This window comes from Calonectris borealis, chromosome 1, assembly GCF_964195595.1.
Source record: "Calonectris borealis chromosome 1, bCalBor7.hap1.2, whole genome shotgun sequence".
Taxonomy (NCBI): domain Eukaryota; kingdom Metazoa; phylum Chordata; class Aves; order Procellariiformes; family Procellariidae; genus Calonectris; species Calonectris borealis.
Window position 1 is genome coordinate 90,354,480 of NC_134312.1, and position 19,528 is coordinate 90,374,007.

Sequence of the window (19,528 nt, forward strand, 5' to 3'; positions counted from 1 at the left end):
TTGTGGCGACCATTTAATTTGCTTCTTTTGTAGAATTTTTTAAAACTGTGTGCAAGATTTGTGTTCCTGCATCTGCAAGTGGACAAAACAGAAGATTCAGGGATCCTCAAGATAGCCAGCATCTCTTTCACTCCTGCAGTTTTAATTAATTCTGCTTATGCAGATGCATTGAGGCAGTCAGTGATGCATGCTATCACCTACTAAGTTTTCCACGAAATTCCTGCCTCAGTCATTTCACAATGCTGATGATACAGGCTGAAAGTGTAATTATTTCACATCCCTTTCTATTCCTGGCTGGCAGTGTTTGACCACTGCAGCATTTAGTTTAGATCACAGACTTCAGAATACTTTAATTTCTTTCTTAGCATTTCTGTAATGTACATGATCATGAGATCTGAGGAATTGCAACATTTGTTTTTGAAACTCCTTCTATAAGGTGAGAGGAACTAAAAGAAAATAAAGAGAAATAAAGGACAAAAGTGTCAGGAATAATCAACAACAGAGGGTGGCTTAGTTACAGATGATCCAAGCTACAGTAGTCCTGTACTTGATTTTTCACAATTTTTGAGCACCTTCAGCTCCCACTAGTTAATATGATTAATGAACAGTCAGTCTGTCTGGAAATCAGATCCTTGCTTTCTCAAGGTAGCCACGTCTTCATCAAGGTATCCAACATTAATGATCAGTTTGGAAAATACAGACTGACGTACTTGGACGTCTATGCAGGCCACTTGTTCAGGGACATAACTCATCCCTGTGTGTAGTCATGGTGTGATGAGATCCCAGTCTTGGGTCACCTGTTTGAAAGACCTTTAACAGCCTGTGTGCAGTAAGTCACATAAGCATGAGATCCCAGAGATGACTTCTGGAAGTCCAACATCATATGGGCTTGCCTAGTGCATGTGCTGCCTTCTGCACACTGTCAGGAACATTTTCCTCCAACTTCTAGCTTCTGCTTTGATCCCTCTCTGGGTACAAAATCTCCTGATACTGTTATTACACACCAGCAACAAAAGCAGTGCTCCAGAAAGAGGGATCCACTTCTGCTGCTGCGGAACAGCAGCCCACGGAAACACTGAAGGGTACAGAGCAAAGTTACTTGTTACTATCTGAGGACTTTCTGCTATCACTCTAAGCAGGTTGCCTGATGTTTGATAGCTGGATTTTATTCCCCGCTGCCTCCTGGTAACCTCTGTAATCTGTTTCCTCTGGGATTACCTTTCTGATGCCAAATACTTCTCCTGGTGGACTTCCTCGCTACCACAGCGATACTGACTAGGAGGTTAAAGGGAGCATAAAACTTTCATAAGCCTCCTGCAGAGAGATTTCTGTTGGGAAACGACAGTCGCACGCCCTGGGAACTGGAGACCTGCGGAACGGGACAGCCCCACCAGGCCCTCTTGCTCTCCTAGGCTGAAGGCAGTTTGAGGGAAGAGGGCGATGGCATCACACTGATACAAAGGATGGAAAGCAGGTTCAAATTGGTTGGCTTTGAATTCCTGCTCTGCCAGGGATTTCCTAGGTGTACTGAAGGCCGGTCATCTAAAACCAAGGTCCTCAAAGGGACGTAGGCACACTGAGTGCAAAGGAAACTCCTCTCCCAGGATCCGGGCCCAGCAGCTCCTCATCTGTCCAAAGGGGAAGAAGGATTGCCCTGCTTCAGCCTTAGAGAATCGTGTGAGAAGAAACACGACAACTGGTCCAAAAGGGCTCTGCTTTGCAGTGACAGCAGCCACATAGTACTCCTGGAAGGTGTCAGGGGATGCATTTCTAAATTCATCCTCTGGGACCTTCTTGGGACTTGTCTTTAATTTTTCCCCTGACATTTTACCTTGGTCTCCTGACAAAACAGGGATTATGCGATCGCAGGGCTCATCAGTGCCCTGCCGCCAATAACTATCACACACATTTCAGCCAAATCTAACACAAGACTAGCATGTCTCAGCAAGTCTTCTGGCAGGCAAGTAGATACTCACAAGCCCGTTAGACAACAACAGTACCACACCGGAGCAATCCCTCTAGGGAACCTGTCTCCACTGATCCCCAGACCAACTGTTTGTGGTAATAACCTCTAATGTGACTTACCTCCTCACTCAGGGAACACCGTTGTGGCCGTTCCTCTACTTTCAAGCTATGCAAAATGGACCAAGAAGTGGGCCAAGGAAGCTGTGTGGCCAGGAGCACAGAGGCGTGTTTTGGTGATGCCAGCAGGAGCCTTGCACAGCAAACGTGCTGGCTCCGCATAACTTCCTTGCTTTCCGATGGCTGGGTCCAGGGCAGGTACAAGTGTTTCTTTCAAGCTTTAGTGCTGAAGGTGTAGGTGGTTGATAAGCTACAGATCTAGGCTGGATACAGGGCAGGATAGTGTTACCCACACCAGGGGCTGCTTTCCCTCCAGGAAATCCCTTCCCTTACCAGCATAGCAGCACAGAGCAAAGCTTCCCATCACTCCAGGCTGTGAGAACAGAGCCACCAAAGAAATCCAAGGAGGGCTCTACACTGCCTCGTAACAGCAGCAAATGCCTAGGTCCACCGGGCCCTGGCTCGGGGTCATCACAGCTCCTTGCTTCCTCTGGGATGCTTGCAATTATGAATATCCCTGCACTAGAATCAGGCAGCCAGTGTTTTTTCCCTTTAATAAAAGCCCTTAATTATACAGGCACAGTTTCTATGCAGCGGGCCTGCTACTGCTGCAAACTCAGGTCGCTTCTGGAGGGAAGGAGAGGAGGAGGCGGCAGTGGCAGCTGTGTTACCAAGAGAGCACAGAGGAGAGTGGATTAGAGTTAGAAGAGCTTTAACGAATTCCCTTTCTAGTTCTTTCTCCTCCTCCTCCTCACAGCCAGCCCTGTTCAGGCTTCCCGAACACTGCAAACAAGCGGAGATGCTGTCTCTGTGTGCAACTCCCCTGGTGCTCCTTGCTCATTTATTTCTACATGCACCTTCTCTTGATTGCTTTTCCAAAGCATGCAACGCTGAAGAAGTTAAACCCCGCATAAAGCACCAGTCCGACTTCAACGCTGTTTTCAGAAAATCTGTCTTGGACTACTTGATTTTCTCTTTAAAACCTTACCTTCTCTCCCCCACTGCCACCCCCTGCATCCATCATGCTTGTACTCTTCTCTGTTCCTTTACATCCTTCACCTGCCTTTTCTCAGTCCCTAAGAGTCTCTCTTCTTCCCTGTTTCCAGGACTAGAGGAGTCCCCTGGCCTACTAATAATTTTCGCCTTCATCTTCTCTCCTTCCCCACACAAAGGCCCTTTGCATTTTCTTAATATCGACCCCGCATGGAATATTTCCCACAAAGTGGTCCATTAAAGCATCAGCCCATCCTTCTGAAAACACAGCATCAAAACCCAGTCACATGTCAATGCCTCTGGGTAGCCTGCTGATGGCCCCAGTGGGGCTTATGGAGGTTTACTGCACATATTTTTACCTACTTTTTGTAATTAAAAACAAAGTCCCCTAAGTGGCTCAGATTAATTGCATGCCTGCCTGGCAGGCATTACTGTGTGTATTCTTGGCACAACCAGCTACCTTCCTTCTGCCTTTAAACCATTCAGAGTAGATCCTATTAAATGAGATTCGAGATCAGAAGAAAATTTTGTGATCATCTAAACCCATCTCCAGCGATCATCCCATAATTCCTGGGTTTAAGCTGTAGAGGGCAGGGACTGTCTCTTAATGTGCTTGTACAGTCCTGCACTGATCCCAACAGGAGCCTTTGGATGCAATTGCAATACAAATATTATTGATTGTACTCTCTTGCTGGCTCTTCTCCTCCCTTGCTATTTCCCCTGTCCTGCCTATTCCCCTTTCTCCGCTCTCTTCTTTTTTTCCTAGTGTCTCCTGCAGCCCTTGTTTGTGTTACACACCCTTAACAACATTAGCTGGATGTTTGATGGATGCCTTCAATATGCTGCCTGTAGCCTTCTTGAGCTGTTTTCCAATTACACATCCCTCTTCTTAATTTCATCCATCAATCTTCTGTTCTCCATTAAAAAATAAACAGACACAGAGCACAAAGCTGAGTATGATAGGGACAAAATGTTTCTCGTACTACTCTCGCTTCATGCTGCTTTGTCAGACTTTTCAATTCCTGGGACACGACAGCATCCAGTCTCCATTTAAGCTCATGTGCTGGTGCAGGGGGCATTAATCTGAAAGGATTTTGGAGAAGAGAACGAGAAAAGCCCAGCCCCAGCTTGGATGCCCCAGGCCGATGCTGAAGATCTGGCTGAGGCTCAGAGCATCACGTGCGACCGATCCCTTCATCTGCTGTTGACTAATTACCAATTTGTTACAGGCAGGGCAGCTCAGATGCTGGGAGAGGGGTAAGGATTCCCAGACTGGAGAACAACCCGGGCAGCCTCATGGTTCAGATACAACTTTAAGAGGTCACATATGTGACTTTCTCCCGGAGTTGCAGAGGAGTTTGAAAGGACCTGTTGGGTGAATTGTAGAGAAAGGTGAAAGTTAGGGAGAGGCCCAGCTGACTGGGGTTTATAAGGCTGACATGTGAGTTCAGGTGCCTGCGATTTTCCTATAGCCCTGTTGAAAAGCTGTTCAATTTGCATCCTCTTTGATAACTCAGAAGTGGTTAGGATCACACAGGCTTTGGTAGTTCTGTTCTGAGGTTTCAGTTCTGACCTCCGCTCGCCTGATTCAGCATGAGAATCACACCTTTCGAAAAGTTTGCTCTGCCAAGAAAGATGATTTTGCAGCCTCTGGTTCAGGGCAGCCAGCTTGTCTGAGCCGGGCTTACAAGACCCTGAATGTTGGACCAATCCCAGCCCCAGGACTGTGTGTCTATAGTCCGAGACACAGACTCTAAAGATCATTCTCTTCCCAGAGGGACAAATTTCACAGTTCAAACTGTCCCCGGGGAACATCCCACCATCCCGTGTAAAGACTTTTCTAGGCAAGCACCCAAAGCAAACGAATGGAGCCAAAAGCTTCAAGAAACACCCCCTAACCTTGGTTTGTACCATGTTTGCAAGCCTGCTGTTCCGTGCATGGGGAGAGGCATAGAGAGGGGAGGAAAGAGGGGTGTGGGGAGAGAAGGGCAGAACTGGAGCAGAGCTGCCGGCAGATGCAGATGACACTTAATTTCATGCACCGAAACTGTCAGCAGGGTTTTTGGTTTGTTTTGCCTGCGTTTTGCTGCCTCTCTCCATCAGCCCCTAGCCACCTTGAGGAAGTCCATGCAGATTTCATGAGTTCCCTAACTCCCGGTGTGGGAGATGTGATGCTGAAGGCAGAGCAGGGAGCTTTCAATTATTGATGAGAGCGACCTCTCTTTAAACAAGGCATGCATAATTCATGGCAGCGCCGGTATTTGTGGTGATCAGCAATGGCTCTGTCTCTGCTTTGCTGAAATCCACAGGAAGCTGCTGTCCCCTCTCCCCCCATTCCCTTGGGCCCATCAGACCCTTCAGCCGAAACTTCAATACCGTTTAAATTGAGACACGCCAAGAGGCTGCAGCGCTTCCCCTCACCGGGCAGTCTCCTGCCTGTTCGGTATGTGCACAATAAAGTGGGAGGATGGATTCAAGGGAACGACAGAAGTGGGTGGAATGGGTTATTGCTCTGGGATAAGCAGGGGTAATTACTGTGCAAACACAGCCACAACAGGACATTTCTCAGCAGCGGGACTTCTCTGACCCCGAGACAGGTCTGCAGGAATGGCATCGATGTAGGACAGAAAGGACAGGCTAGATCTAAAGGACAGTGCCTGAGGATTCACGTCCAGCTGTATTTCTTGTGGGGGTGGGAAACAGAAGAGGAAAAGGGAGATTTGGTTTTCTGCTCAATAAATAGCAATTTATCCCCTAAACTCTGCTGGAACTGGCTGGCTGAAAAGCAAAGAAAAAAAAAAAGGAAGAGTATTTTTTTCTAGGAAAGGAAATTTTAATGATGGAACAGGGAAGGGAAAGGCTCTTTTCTAAACCCACAACTGGGACCTTGACCTCCCAGTAGCAGACGCAATGCGGGCCACTGCGGTCCTGTCCAAAGGTGGAAGGGTGCTCTTCTGCTGGGGGTTTTAATTGTCCCTCTGCCGCAGACCTCGTGAATGGCTCCGGGCAAGCGACGCCTGCCATCTGAATGAGATGAGTACTTCCCTACCGCTCGTGGGGACGAGCAAAATTAACTGAGCCCCCTGGAGAGACGAAACCCAGAGAACTACAAATAATAAAACAATACGGGGAAAAGTGGCCAGGTCCTTCCCCAGGGCAGGAAGAGCGGAGCTACCAGCAACTGTGGGGTTTCAAGGCTCGGCCCCATCTATGCTCTGTCACTTGGTGCGCGGACTCCTGCGGGGACGACTTCCCCGGGAAGTGAGTCACTCCCAGTGAAACAGCCGCCCTTCCCAAGCCCCCGCGCTTCTTCCTCAGATGTAAAGAAAGGCTTCATCCTCTCCCTGCCAGCTCCGATCCCTTCGCCATATGGGACTGCAGTTACTTCAGCCCAGAAACCACGCTCGTCCTTGGGGAATGCGCTGTGCACCCTCCACATCCCCATCCCTCCACTGCCCGCGCGAACCCAAGTCAAGCATTTTCTTCCAACCTTGGTCCATAAACAGCTCGGCACAGCACCTTTCCTGAGAGCATCCTTATCCCAGACGTGTGGCTCGTGTCTGAGCAGCATGGAGTGGGGGAGGGTGATGCTCTATACAGGGCTTTGTTCCCACGTTAAAAAAAAAAGAAAGCAAAAAAACCCCAACAGAAAACAAAAAAGAAACGTTGACAAAGCTAATTAAATCTGCTGGCTAGGTCCCGTGGGAGCCAATACTTTCGAGACAGCGCATGGCTCAGCCTGCTATCCCTAGGTAGATCAAGGGTATCCAGGCACTATCTGGGCTATCAGCAGGAATGAAGATAACCCAGTTTGGATATAGACTAGACCTTGAACTTGGCTGAAAAGCCCAGCTACACAGGGAGCCTTCCGGAGCCTGCAAAAGGAGGTCTAAACCAGGCTATTTTTAATCAGCCCAGACCCAAACGTCCTTCATGATCGACCCATGCGACCTGTCACCGCCTTCCCATCCCCCTGAGCTTTGGCAAGGGTGGGCTGTGACTCAGAGGGACACAGCCCTCTGCCCCGTCCCAATTTCCCTGTGCTGCAGAGCCGTAATCCAGGGGTGCCAGAAATACCCGCAGAAAGATTGGCAGCTCAGACCCAAACAGAAGCAGGAGGTACCAGATGTCTCCTGAGAAAGCCAGCTCTCTCCTGAGAGACCTCTCTGCTTGGAGTCATCCTCTCTTGAAAGGGAAGTCGGGGGCTTATTCAAACATCGACTTCTCTCCCCTGCTGCTGAGCTCTGGCAGAACCGAGGTCCTTTTTAGGCACTGATGACTATTACAGAATAATCATTCCAAACATATCGGCGTGAATCAGCCCAATATCTGCATTATCCAAAAAATAAAAAAGCTTCCTTTCTTCCGAGGAGGCAAAATAATTCTAAGGAAGCAAAAACAATAGCAGATTGTTCCAAAGTATCTGTACATTTCATCCAGAGCTTTCCCTACTGAGTTAACAGCTGATGCCTGTTCAGCAGGAGCGGGAGCTGTCATTTTACAGGTTTCTTACAAAAGCAGAAGGAAAAACCCATAGTATTTGCTTCCAGAACATTTTCAAAGGCGGAGAGGAATTACTTTTTCAGAGAAAAATGCATTAGGCATTATTTGATGGATAACTACATTTCACAGGTGCTTGTTTGGGGAAAAAAAAAATATCACGTTGATCACAAGCTCCTTGTAAAGATATGGGGCCCAAAGGCCAATGCTGTTCCTTTGGTAGCAGCCAGGATGCAGAGACGGGCTTTGATCTTAGCTATGTGTCAACACGACATCAAATGCGGACCTCCAGAGGAACATACTATCACTAATGCACACTCTTGATTGATTTAGACAGCTTGTTTCCCTCCTACTTTCAAAGGCAATGCCGAAATGCTCTTCCTGCTGGACTTCCTGGTTACTCCAAGGGAGGGCAAAAGAAACCGAAGGAGAAACTGCTTTGGATGAAATCACACTGCAAACGAGCGGAACAGCAATTATGCCATTTAAAACACAGACGTAGCTAAAGATGTCTCCTGTCTTCCCAAAACCTGTGGAAATACTGGCATTTTAATGGTTAGACGTGTGTGCTGGCACCCTGAAGAATCAGAGTCCAGAGCCCTTATTGCACGGAAACAACTGTGGGTAGAGGATGCGTGCGGTGCATGGGCAACAATCCCCCGGAGTTTTTATTTGGGAATGCTGGCTGAATTACGTGATCAATAAAAGCATCACGCAAAGAGCAAATTTGGGCAGAATGTTTTCGTCGGTGGCTGCTCCGTAGATTAACACGGAACGGACGCTGGCCAGCACTGATGAGGTGCCACCACATCATGCAGGCATTGGTTAAGTAAGTGAGAAGTGGAAAGAGGAGAAACACCACTTTGGTCTCCTTGATGGACATTTTTGCTGTTGCAGCTCTCTGAGCTGTGTGAAATACGCTCGCTCAGTAACTAGCTGAGATGGTCCAAAATGCTAATTCTGATTTCTTCCTCCAAAATAAATCATCAGCACTCATTAGATTTGCCACTTGCTGTGCGGCATCCAAGTGTCGTGCAGACACTTTTAAAAACAAATGTAGAATGGAGAAATGAAGTGGCACCTAGAGAATTGTCTTTTGCAATAGATATCCGTTATGGCCCGCTGCTTGATTTGTACCTTAAATGCCACAGCAGATCTGTATAGCTTGGGCTTGATTAAAAGAAACACCAGAATGAAAATTAGAGAGTCAGAAGAATACAGTGTTTATTCTCCTGCCCTCTGCATGTGAAATGAAAAGGGAGGAAGGGAGCAAAGTGAAGAAGGGGCAGGAAGGTGATGGCCAGTGTCCTGCTGCGGCTGTCCTAATGTCCTTCCCTGTCCTAACAGGGAAGCTGTTGACTCCGGACCACAGGCAGGCCACATCCAAATTAGGTGCCAGGGCATTTGAGATCAAGAGATCCATATGTGATTCCCAGCTGCTGGGAATGCCAGGGGAGCAGTCAGTGCAATAGTTGAAATATCTAACTTGGGCACCGGCAGCAGCTGCCAGAAGATAACCCTATGTCATGATAGAAAGCAGTTTTTCTTTGTAGAAAAAGTGTGCAGTGGATGCATTTTGGCAAATTGATGGAGCTGAGGAGTAGCAGAAGCCAAACGCCCCTTTCTGATAACAATCCAGTCCTAGCAGAAAGAAAAGGTGTAGGTTTTGGTTTCTGTTTTTCCAGGTCTTGTACTGTTGGGAGGCAAGGAAGGCTATGAGGGAATTGAGGGCAGACGAGCTCTGAAACACAAGAAGCACAAGAAACAAACTCTGCTCTCTCTCTTAGACTGCATAGGGCTTGCTCTCTGCTGTGCTCCTTAATTGCACATGAAAGTAACCTGGGCTGAAAGTGGTCTTTGCACATAGTGTCTATAAGCCTCTTGGGAGGGAGGTCAGCCTGTGCTGCACTGTACTCACGGGCTTATCTGTGAATTTGTGTGCTTCAGGCTGCTCAAGACCTGGCTGCAGTAAGGGGTTGATGCTATCCTCCAAGCTGGTACGTTGTCTGCTCTGTCTGTCCCTTGAGCTTGGAGTGCGATCTTTGCACAAATACCAGCAAAAAAATACCGGGAGATGCCTCTCCTCAGCTCTTACATCCCTGCACTCAGGGCTGCTGGGGAGCGCTGTCCTTCCTACCTCCTTTCCACATGCATGGGCTGCCAGTTGCCCTTTGGCAGAATAACTGATGAACAGATACTTCTGGTTGGAGGGGAGAGACAAACTAGGCTTTTTTTGAACCCTTCCCTGCACTTCGAGAGCCCTTTAGCTCACTTCAAAGGCAGATCAGGTTAGCCTGAAACATCAGGGCAGACAAAGAGCAGTCTCTCGTTGAACCAAGAAATGGGCTGCTGCTGTAAGTCTTAGAGGTGGATCTGAATCTCTCCTGATTCTGGGAGCAAATCTGGCTCTCTCTTTGAGTTGGGGGGAGGAAAGCACCCCCTGGTTATCTAAAAGCTTTCTGAGCGTTGGGTCAGTGATAGTCTCCCCACAGACAGCGATGCTGGTAAAAGTGGCAGCTGCAGAACTAGAAACTGAATCTCTAGAAACTCAGGAATGCCTTAAAACAGGGGTCTGATTTGTCCTTGCTGGGCAATGATCTCCTGCCCCTGGAGCACGCTTCTGGTTGCTTTTCACAGTCTTTGTCCTTAACCAGGTTCTGTCCATTATGTGACTAGCTTGGCTTGCTAGACTATGAACAAAACTTGCTGGTGGCAGCTTACCTACTGCTGAATGGGAGTAGATGTTGACAGGAGAGCCACGGGGGTCCTCTGCAACACTCCAGAAGAGGCTATTAGGTGGGATGAAGTGTGCAGAGTTTGGCTAATGCTGTGACTGGGAGCGCAAGTGGGGAGACTGGTCATGATACGTGAACAGTACTGGATTTGTTCTCAAGAGGGTGACAAGAGAAGGGTGACGTGCACAAAGGCTCTTGGAGGTGGTAGGAGCAATTTTTAATTATCCTTTCTCAAAGAATCCTTCAGGGTAAATTATATTCACCCACAAAAGTCTTCCTAGCATAGAGGTCAGCAGTGATGATTAGATCTTACCGAAGTGCTTAGCAGTGTCCTGTGCCTTGCAACGCAGCTGCTGATGTTGTGTTTTCTTCAATGCTCCAAGAGTCCTGTTCTAAAATGGAAGTTAGAAACATCACTTCTGCTGTAAAGAAAGCTCCTGTTATCATTTGATAACATGCTGCCGAGCGCTGCAGGTTTGAGGAAAACGGGAAACAGCACAAGAGTTGCTAACCAGAACGGGAAACACACTGGGATTACTGGAGGAGTTATGGAGAAGGCTATGGGCTGCTACAGTGCAAGAGGTGCTGGTATCCCACGGTGGAGGGGAGACGTGTGAATGAAGGCAGTGTAAGGGGCTGGATTGGAGAGGGCACCTGAAATATCCAGTTGTTGACAAAACAGAGGCTGCAAGAGGTTGATGGAAGTAGGATGGAGGAGGCGGTTCCAAGGGGAAAAAAAAATGGGGTGGGGGAGAAATGCTGGTGAGGCTGAGATCTGCCACTTGATAGCACTTGCCAAAATGCAAATAATTTCTCCTTTCTAAAGATCTGCCAGGGGACACCTCAGCTACCTGGAGTCAGTGGTTAATGCCCCTACCTCCTTTCCTATTGCTCCACAGAGATGAGGAGCTGGCATGCATGTCTGAGGGAGGAAAGAAACTTGCTGTGGACCTTGGAGCAGTAGGATTTGCCAGCTTGCCTCTGACCGCCCTGCCCAGCCCTGAGATGCAGCTCAGCCGGCTCGTGTTTGACTTCAGCAGATGCTGCCTGTAGGCTTTGTAGAGGTGCACAGGGATAATCAGGATTTGGTTTCTGTTTGCAGGCTAATTTGAGCCCCTGCAGTGAGATTTGGATGTTTCTGAGGATTCTATATTAGCTTTAATGATTAAAAAATTATTTCAATGCTTAGTGAAGAAGATGCATGATCTATCACTGAAGCCGCTTAGCCGCAGGACTCATTAAGACATGCATTAGTACAGAAAGATACCCTTGCCCCAGCGTCCTCTTGGAATGACTATCCACTCATCTAAACAAGATAAAGGTCTTTGCTGGCCTCCTCCGAGGCCAGAGGATAAAGCACTCAACTGTGAAACAAGATTTCTTGGTTCTTTTTCTGGCTTCAACTATGCATAAGTATGTGGATCTGGGCAAATCATTTCACCTGCTTCAGTGCCTCAGTTCCCCCACAGGTAAGATAAGCACAACAATGTATAAGCACTCTGGGGAAATGACTTTCAAGTGCCTAAGCTCATTAGAGAAAAAATAACCCTTGCAGTGAATAAAAAGTGTCTCAGCCCACGGTTTGCATTGCCCTCCTGAAGTCCGACATACAGTTAGCTAATTATAGGTGAGAAAAATTATTTTCTCCTAGCCCCTTACCACCTGATGGTAGCCAAGTAGAGATGTTAAAAACTTGTTATCTGGCTCAGAAGAATTAATTTCAGGCAAAGCCTGGCAAAGTGTTTCTGATTATCCTTCAAGGAGAAAGAGGGCCCGCCAGTTCTGGGGCAGGATCTAATTTCGCTCACAGGAACACTGTTAAATACCATATCTGAGGGGAGAACAGTAATACTTGGTGGTTTTTTATCCCCAGAGTCATTCACTGAACCACTCAGGCAGCACCGTTCTCCTTATGAGGAGAAACTGAGGCAGGGAGGAGGAAGCAGGTATAAAAGGAGACATTTTGGTCCACAGTATAAGAGCCGAGGCTCTCCTAGCTCTTGGGCTTGCACAAGGGACATTGAACTTCATACCTGAATGCAGAAGCCTTGGGCGGACTTTAGCGTGGGGTGGGGGCAAGGGAAGCGCAGACAAAAGGAAGGTGAGGGAAGACAAATGGGTGCAGGCGAGATATTAAGGTGTGACAGAAACTGGTTCCTGAGGGAAGGAGAGGGAACAGGAGAAAAGCTGAGGTTAATGAGAGAGCAGGAGAAAGAAGAGGAGGAATGAACAAGGGCGAGGGAGCAGGAGACCAAGTGGGACAGCAAGCAGGAGGCACAGTCAAAGCATCTGAGCTCTCTCTGAAGAGTTTGCCTATTTTGCTTCCGCCTTTTTTTTGTGTGATCCTGCCTTAAAATTGCAGGAATGTGGCAGCACAGCACTGGCACTCTGATTTATTAATTCCATCCCGTCCCACCAGCCCATAAAACAAAAGCATCTGTGTTTGCTCAAGAGGAGCACATGAAGGGCCTCATTCACGTCAGAGGTGGAGAGGGAAGCTGGCAGATACAGGAAAGTCATCGGCGCCTCCTTTCCTTTTCACCTTTGTGCGGATCCGGGCTGGGGGAAGGGCTGTGGGAGGGAAGGATCCAGAGGATGGGGTATCAGAAGGGAGAAAGCTAAGATCACCCTGATGGTCCGTGTGGGAGAAAATGGAGGGGAGGGGGAACCCAGCGAACGCTCTAGGCTGGACCACCTTCAGTGAGGAAGGCACCCCAGCACCGCAGAGAGGGCAAGATCCCTTCCTGCCACCCAGGCTCGCCCAGCATGGCCTCCGAGGTGGCACTTTGCGCAGTTTTCCCCGATGAACGGCACTCCTATTGCTGTGGTCACAGCCAGGGCTTTCGGGGAGCCCAGCACTGTTGCCTCACCCATAGCTATGGACATAACCGTAATAATAAATTAAATCTGCCAGTCGTAGGAGAAATATCCCCTTACAGCTGTTTTTTAGCATGCTTTCAGAATGGGGAAGGCTCAGGGCGAGATGAATATTAACTATCCTACTTTAACAACTGGGGCATGGAGGAGGAGAGGAGCCAGCAACCTCTACTCCTGCCAGGCAAGGATCAACCGTGCTGTTTCTAGCAAGGGGTACCAGGAGATTTCTGTCAGACACAGAGGATCTTGCTAAAACTGCATCTCTACCCCTGACCTTAGAGACAGTGTCTTCAGGAGCCGGGCTGCCCTGCAACACTGCACGGGGAGCATCACCTCGGGGATGCCGGGTCTGCAAGCTACTGCTGCCTGCCTGGTCCTTGGCTTTTCCTCCAAGTTCTCCCACACAAGGACTGCCTAGGAGCAATCCTGCTTTGCTAGCAAAATGCAGTTCCCATGTGCCCTGTACTCCCACACACAAACCCACTGTGAACTTACAGAACAAGACAACATTGCTGCTGTAAAATCTTTTATCCAGAGCTGAGATTGTCTGACTGCTAACCCTGTTCAGCTTCAAGTAATCCCTGCACTTTGCTTGGCTAGAGGCTGGCTGTACTGGGAATAAATGCCCTTGCTCTCATTGCCAAAGGGTAATATCCAAAGAATAGGACAATACCATTTTCCTTTATAATGCGGCATTATTCATAAACCAGCACCACACAAAGTTGCCAGGATGCTGGCAGTCTATTAAAATCAACAGCACAGGCAGGGGAAGCGTCAGCGTAAGCACCACTGGACCAGCTCAAATCTCATCAGAACTTAACCTGAACCCGCTCCAGCTGACAAAAACCAAACCTATGAGAACTAAGTGTCAGCACACAGGCTGGAAAACACGTATTTTTCACTTCTGCATGGAAATGAAAATATGCCCCAGTGATCTTCACTCGAGCATGTCTGTCTCCTTTTGTCCTTTGTCTCTTACATTGATCAATGTTGTGGGTTTCGGAAGGTACAAGAAATCCTATGCTAGATGATTGTGAGAGGTTGAAGCCTGAAGATTTAAATCTATTTCAAATGGACTGTCCTGTCCAGTGATGAATGATCTACTATCCATCAAAATGTCTCCTCTTTTCCTGAATCCTACACTCAGCACCAGCAGCATCTTGTAGCAGCGAGTTCCATATGCCACTACGCACAGCATGGGAAAATACCTATTTTATCATCAAATTGCTACCTTTCACCTTTTCCTGAACGCAATCCAGTTCCTCTACTAAGAAAAGCGATGTAGACAAGCATTCATTCTCCCTGTTCTACGTTGCCGATTGCTTTGTTTTTCACCCAGGTGTCCCTCCTCGTTTGTCTCCCTGAGCTAACTAGCCCCATCATAACGAATCTCTCTGTGTGCATCAGGCATTAGTGGGATTACCTGCTCAGAGGAGGGATGAACGGCAAGCGAAATCTAAAGGTCCCTGTGGCGGAGCTGTGGATCCCAGCTCTGTGTCCCAGCCCTGGGAAGCCATGTCTCCTGAGGAAACTTAGCTCACATTTTATAAATCTGAGGAATTTGCAGAGTGCAATGTTTTTATCTCAGGGAGAAGGATCTCAGAGCCCCCCGCACGGCACGGCGGAGGAAGCCAACAAGGCAGTTGATTGAACACTTGGGAACATCGGCAAAGTAGATAAATTCGAGCTCTTAAGGAAAGACCTTCGGGAGCACTAATGTCACATGAGAGTGAGCTAGAAGAGATTTCAAGCTCTTAATTATGAGCCTGCACAACTTAAAACAGCATGAAAGGATAAAGGACCAAGTTTTTATAAGTGTGCTGACCACGGGTTGGGATGCAGTTTCGAGGCATAACCCAGCCTGGAGGAATCGGTGGGGTCTGACCAGTGTCCCTTTCGAAGAGTGGGCTTTAAGCAGTCATGTCTGCGCCCGAGAGGAGGGTGACAATAGCCACAGGTCTCATCCACGCACTGTTATTTATTAGTCTCTTATGGTACTGCTAGGTTTTAAATTGCAGTCCTAGGCTGAGCTGCTTCCCAGCAAGTGCTTCTCAGAGACGCAGGGGCCTTGCCGGGGAGACAGACGATCTGGGGCTGTCTCAGCTCTGACGCTATCAGCTGCAGTGTCTCCCGTGTAAAGTGGGGGTAGTCATCCTGACAAACAGCTCTGTATGTGGGCAGGGAGTGCTCTTAATCACGTACGTGGAGTACTTTGAGATCTCGGGATGGGAAGCGGTGCGGACGAGCATAATGCTTATTATTAGAAAGGCCAGGAGCAAAAAGGGCAGAGTGATTCAAGACCTCTCCAGGGCCCTGCAGGTGTGTGGGACCCAGCTTCCAGGCTGGCTTATTACCCCCTTCTTAGGCTTCTTCTTTTATTAGGAACAATTAAATACAAGGAGGAAGGGGACAGATACCATCTTTCCTATGTACATCCTGCAGAATAATTGCAGCGCTTTCCCAGAGCAATTCTGCGTGCTCAGTAAAGGGCATCTTTGGAGCCTATCAAATATCTCATCCCTCACAGGCATACATATGAAGGCTTGCAGCATACGTCAGGAGATCTCTTTATTGCTCCCAAATATTAGGAAAGACAACTGAGAGTGCTGAAAAGGAGGAAGAAGAGGCCTTGGAAGAAGCTCTGGGAGGTGGATGGGGTTGTGGGGTGGCTCCTCGCGGCTGGGACAGCCTCCAGACGCATCGGTGGGAAGCCGAAGGTGACTGTGCCTGCAGCACCAGCACCCAGAGGAAGAGGGGCAGCAGGGGCTAGAGCTATGAAGGCACTGAGAAACAGGGCAGTGCCACTGGCAGGTGATTACTGTGGTGAAGAGGGGAGGAAAGCCATCCGAGGGTACGGCTGGAGTGAATCCACTCCAGGCTCCTGCCAGCAAGTTGCCTGCTAGATACGACTTTGCTCTCAGACACTAAGGACGCCTCCTGGCCTGCCACTGAAGCAGAGGGAAGTTCCCTTCCAGAAGGCACCTCTACCAATGCTTCGCAGGCAAGAAGAAAGGATGCCGGGTACACAGGAGACACAGCCTTGAGCTGTCCAGTACCACCTCAGACACTCCGCAGGAACGATGCCATTAAACGACACACGTGCTAGTCACAAAGGTGTTCCTAAACCATGGAAACAGTGTGAATTCAAGGGTTGTACATTGCAGAAGTATATTCTGGCTTGCATACATTTAGCTGCTGTATAGCTCTGTACAGCTCCCTAGGCAACAGTCTTCCCAAATGACACCGTAACAAAGCCCAAAGGTGCGGGAGCCTCGCCCATTAAAAATCCTTGCCACGGGAGCATGTGTCCTCAGCCCAGCTGCTTTACTTTCCATCCCGTGGCTGCTAAGTGTCTTGCAAGTCAGGCTGAGGCCCTTCGCTGTAAAGGTGGCTGCATCTCAGCTGTGCTCTGTGTCAGCCGGTTGAATTGCTTTGGGATTGCAAGGTTGCCTAAACGGTTTATCAATTATTGTAATTATTACTACTACCCTGAAAACGTCAAAGAAGCCAAAAGCTTTAATTAGATCTCATCCCATTCCTGAAATACCCGATACTACATGTTAGCTGCTCAACGCATCTACCTCTGTACATTAACTGCCCTGCGGAGCTTTAATTCAGTGCAGACTGAAGTGTCCTGAAAGCGATACTGAAGTCACTCCCGGGGAGGGGAGGAATCACAGCCACCGGGCTCCTGGCCTCGCGCCGGGCCAGCACAGCGCACGCTCGTCCGCTGGCGCTCACGTACAGTCTGTGTCCCAGGCGTGCCCGCTAACAGATAGCTTCCAGGAAACCATGGAGCAGGCACCGACCGAAAGCGATCCTGACCCCTGCATCCTGCTTCAAGGCACGGAGAGAAGGGGATTGGCGGCATGCGCAGCTGCAAACAGATGTGACACAGGCTGTCACACGCAGCTCTGCCGGTGCCCCCCTCCTGCCCTGTAACCCTCTCTATTACCTGAGACTGATCTCCCCAAGGTATCTCATTTCAGAGTAACGATGGCCTGCCTTCTACGAGGATCCCGTCCTGCTGTCTCTGTGCACCCATCTCCCAACTTGCTACAAGGCCCCCATTCCTAGCCCTGTCTGAGGCTCTCCTGCAGGGACAGATGGCTGTTTGGTGGTCCAGGGATACAAGGCATGAACCTCACCATCCGTTTTTCCCTTTTGCACCAAACGAGAGTTGAGCCCAGTGAGCAGAGGTGGGTGATCAGACTCACGTGTGAAGCCACTGTACCCTGCTATGCTCTCTGCATATGTGCTTTGCACAAGGAGGCCTCCTCTGGGTCCAGGAAAGGAGCTGAAAGTACCTGCAGAGGCTGCATTGTTCATGCTCCCCCACTCGCTCGCTGAGCTGTGCAGGCTTCAGGTTGCCGGATGGGTATTTATTGTCATTATTGCTTTGCTACAGAGATGCTCGGTGCTGCCCCGCTGATCCAAACACCCCTTCTCTCAAGTGCGCACAAAAATTGCCCCTTGGCAGGTTTGCCTAAGGAGTTACTGAGGAACCAGCTGCTTTTCTCCGGATTTGCAGCACTTGGGGGTTTCTCCCTCTCATGCACTAGCTGCTGAGCCTACCCCTCCTCTCCTGTCCCCGGGGCTGGATGGGCAAGTGGCAGGAGCAGGAGGGCGAAAAAAAGTACTTTCCAACTCACCTAGGAACATCCACCCCCAAACTCTGCTCCAGAAAACCAGCAAGTTCATCCCTCGGCAGGCACCCGTGTGCCAGGCAGGGGTGAAAAGGGGCAGAGACCTTTCCCAGCCTTCCTGCTCTTGCCCTCTCCCAATCCACCTCTCCAAAGCTCCTCACGGGGATGCCCGCTCGGGGTCGGCTCCCACCGGGGATGCCTGTGCCTGCACACAAACCCCGTGGCCCCTCTGTAGTTCGGTTTCCCCGGTACCTGTCACAAAGAGGCGCAATAAAAACTCTCGGGGGGCAACGCGGTGCCCGGGACCCGCGTTTGGATAACCTGGCCGGAGATCTCGGCGGCGTTGACTCAGCGGCTGCTGCAGCCACGGGTGGACAGACACCAGAACCGGGGGCATCGCAGCCACGGGTGGACAGACACTACGACTGGGGGCATCTCCGCACAGCTGGAAAATTCCAGTCTGGGAGTGGGATGTTGTTCCTCTGGAAGGGGCTGGGACCGGGGCGTGGGGATGCAAGGACAGGGGCTCCCCGTGAGGCACGGAGTCGGTTCGGGCGCTGAGCACGGATGAAGTTTAGGGACCCGGCTGCTGGTCGCGGGGCAGGGTAACCCTCCCGGCGCCAAGCGCTGGGCGCCCGGGGGACTGCAAGGTCACCCCTGCATCCCCAGCTCTCCCTCCACCCCCAAAACCCCGGTGCCCGGAGGGGCTCCCGCTTACCTGGCGAGACGCGCCGGTCACGGCGGAGATGCCGGGGCGCCGAGCGCGGGGCGGCACCGCGCCGGGGTCTGCCGGGGGAGCATCGCCCGCCGCCGGGCGGAGGTGTGTCCTCCCTGCCGCGGTGGGACCGGGACCGGGACCGGGACCGGGACCGGGACCGGGACCGGCCCGTCGGCGCTGCCGGCGGATGGCGGCGACCGCCTTCAGACGGCGCCGGCGATGCGGTTACGCGCAGCGCGGAGCCGATTTAAGGCCACCCTGTGCCGGGGGTGGGGGGAGCGCCGAGGGCCGCCCGCAGCCGGCTCCTGCGCGCCGCGCATCCCGCGGGGCCACCTTAAACGGGGAAGGGGCGAGAGCGGAGCCGGCGAGGGGGGAAGGAGCGGCGAGAAGCCGACCCGAGCCGGGGCGGGGGGGGGAAGGCGAGCGGGGCCGGCCACCGCCGCGGCGCTGCCCCCGCCGCCCGGAGCGCCGCGCCCGCGAGCGCCGCACCGCCCAACGTGGGGCCGGGGTCGGCGGCCGGGCAGGGGCCGGGCGCGGGGCCCTTTCCCTCGAAGGGGGAGGTTTCCCTTCCCCGGGTCCGGCCGGTGCGCTCCCCGCTGAAGGCGAGGGGGTGGGATATTTTTCTGCCCGTCTGTCTTGGGGGGCTCGTTTAGCTGCTAACCGGGTGCTGGGTTGATTTCTTGCTCCCCACCGAGGCTCCAGCTGCTCCAAGCAGGAGGCACCCACCCACCACTACAGCCTGTGAGGGTTGCCTAACGATAAGGCAACCATATGGGGCACGGACGGAAGCAGGGGGCCACAATGCTTCTGGGCTTTGCTATCCCCGCATTGCTGCTGTGTGCCTCAGTTTCCCTTCTAGCTCTGAGGTATGCAAGGAGTGTTAGTGCAACCACTTCCCGCCTCAGCGGCCGCTGGGTGATTTCTTGCATTGGCTGCATGAGCAGCCACAGCCAACGCTTTGCCCGGCAGCCTGTGCC

The 19,528-nt window shown here is 50.7% G+C and overlaps 1 protein-coding gene across 1 annotated transcript in view; it reads right to left on the bottom strand.

The window, feature by feature from the left end:
* Positions 1 to 19,013, bottom strand: part of LOC142091366 (galactosylgalactosylxylosylprotein 3-beta-glucuronosyltransferase 1-like) — a 29,855-nt gene extending 10,842 nt beyond the window's left edge. Inside the window, exon 1 of the mRNA XM_075170541.1 lies at positions 18,552 to 19,013. The gene's annotated coding sequence lies outside the window, so the exon portion shown is untranslated. The remainder of the gene's footprint in view (positions 1 to 18,551) is intronic.
* Positions 19,014 to 19,528: the final 515 nt, after the last annotated feature.